Consider the following 2,704-nt stretch of genomic DNA (forward strand, 5'->3'; position numbering starts at 1 on the left):
CCACAAATGCAGCACAGGCACTGCTGCTGCTGCTGCTGCTGCTGCTGCTGTTGCTGCTGTTGTTGCTGCCGCGGCTGCTTGTGTTGCTGCCTCGACGGCAAAGTCAGAGTCACAGTCAAAGCCACTGCCAACAGGTATTTGTTGCGTGTGCTCTCGCTCTCTGAGTCTCGCTCTCTCTCTTCTTTCTTCTCTCTCTCACTTTTTGTGTTGTCTCTCTCAATTCTTGCTCTCTTTTGGCTCTTGCGCTCTTTTGCGCCGCGTGTTTGGCACATACAGCTACAAAGCTAGCTGTAAATTTGTTACGTCGCCGCTCTGCATGCGCATGTGTGCGTGTGTGTCACACAGGTGTGCGCTGCGGCGAATTCGCTAGCTGCGCTTACATCACACGACCCAGGCACGCATACGAGCGCAAAGTGTGTGAAATAACGTTAGTTGCCGTTGCCCTCGCACTTGTGCTGGCTACAGCGACAGCGACAGAGAGAGAGAGAGAGGGAGAGAGAGATGGACTTTAAGAGAGAGGGAGAGGGAGAAAGACAGAGAGAGAGAGAGAGAGCGCAGCAAAGCGTGAGCGAGAGAGAGATTGAGTGGCTGCGGCGAATATTGCCGCAATCTTATTGCCATTCTAAGCGCGTTCTAAGCGCTTATTACAAGCCGACAACGTCGCTGCTTCTTCATTTTATTGCCCATACACACACACTTACACATAAACACACACACACACATATGTATATGAGTACGAGGCGCGTTGCCAACTATTTTGCCGTTTAATTTCGCTTATATGGTACTTATTGACGTTGCTGTTGTTGTTCTTGTTACTGCTGTTCTGTTCTTGTACTTCTGGCGTATCTACGCGTTCTCGGAGTCAAACACACACACACACACACGCACACACACACGCACACGCGCACATGTACACACACGTAAAGTGCTGTCGATAATGATGAAATGAAATTCTTCAAGGGTCTTATGGAGAAACAGACTTTGGTCAAGCTGAAAAAGTTGTAGCTAAATATATACATAAAGAAATATGTCAGGCTTGTAATTCGAACACAAACAAAAGACTAAGACAACAAACTTACACATATAGTCACAATGATTTTAATGGGTAATATGTAATAATTAGATTTGAAGTGCCTCAGAATGTTCTTATGGTACTTCGAATAAATTTCATGTTGCATTAAGAAGTTCTTAACTAATATCTGTTAACCACTATTGGGCTGTATATATTTTCTGAAAGTTCCGATTATCTGCCACATCTAAATATATACACATATTAATTAATTGGCTTCTATACGCCGAAAGCCACAACATTTGTTGTAAAATCATTTAACGTAAGTATTTTTATAACATTTGCAGCCAAATGCGGTTTTCAGAGTCAAGACCAAAGACATAACAAAAATATAATAACAACAACCACAGCCACAACAGCTTTAAGCAGCTCTAAGTACAACAAGTACAAGCCAAACAAACACACAAAACGAGTAAAACATCCCAACCGGCAAATGGCAAAAGCAGCAACGGCGACGACGATGACGACGACGACGGAGGCAACCAAAGCGAGCAACAGGCAAAGGCAGCTAAACCAACAATAACAACAGCAACAACAACAACAACAACATGCGATCAGCAGCGACGTCAGCGTCGATAAAACATTACCTCTACCTTGACTCTGAACTAACAAGAAACACACATACACACACACTCACGGCGAAAAAAGAAGAAGAGACGCAGCGAAAAACAAAAAAAAACTGCATGAGAAACGTTATGTGAGCGAAATGAAGCAGCAGCAGCAACAGCAACAGCAACAACAACAACAACGGCAGCAGACGCAGTCCAAAACACTCTCACTCTCTCTCGATCATCGCGTCGTGTCCGTCAGCTCAGGTGCTCAGCGCTGAGCGGCAGCTAAAACACAGTTACAAGAGCGAAACCGAAGCCGTTGCCAAAGCCGAGCTGTGCCGAGCTCCGCCGAAGCGTGTGCCTTTGTTTGACGACACCAACTGACTCACAGACGAAAGCGAACTTGAGCTCTCTCACGCTCGCTCTCTCTCTCTATCTCTCACTATGTGTCTGTGTGTGTGTGTGCGTATGTGTGTGTTTCAAGTGCGGCTTACGGTGTTTTGCGTTCGTCGTTCGAATTCGCCTCTAAAACTAACTGAGTTTGTTGTATCGCTGCGCTGCTGCTGCTGTTGCTGTTGCTGCTGCTGCTGTTGTTCGCGCAGCGGTATTGCTTGACTTTGGCCTAACTGCTCAGCGGCTGGCACCGCTTGAATACAGTAAGAGGCGAACCGGCGTTGTGAATGCACGTGTTTTGTCGCTGCACAAAAGTCTGCCAAGCACAGCACAACACACAAAACAACAATAATAATAACAACAATAACAACAACTTTGGCAATTCGGTTACATTTACACACGCACAACTACAACAACAGCATCGAAAAATTCGCGTTTTGTAATAATTGAAAAATAGACTACAAATAAACTGCCTTACAAAAATAACAGTTAATATATAGAACACGCTGAAGCAGAAAAAATCTATAAATATATATAATTATTTATATATTATAGAAGAAAAAAATAAGTTTGCAAATTTTTGTTTTGTTTTTCAAAGTGCGCTGCATACATATATATTTATATATATATGGATAATCACATTTGGAAATTATGAAGAAACACAAAAAAATAAACTGAGCCAAGCTCAACA

Source organism: Drosophila grimshawi, unplaced genomic scaffold, assembly GCF_018153295.1.
Source record: "Drosophila grimshawi isolate 15287-2541.00 unplaced genomic scaffold, ASM1815329v1 contig_848, whole genome shotgun sequence".
Classification (NCBI taxonomy): domain Eukaryota; kingdom Metazoa; phylum Arthropoda; class Insecta; order Diptera; family Drosophilidae; genus Drosophila; species Drosophila grimshawi.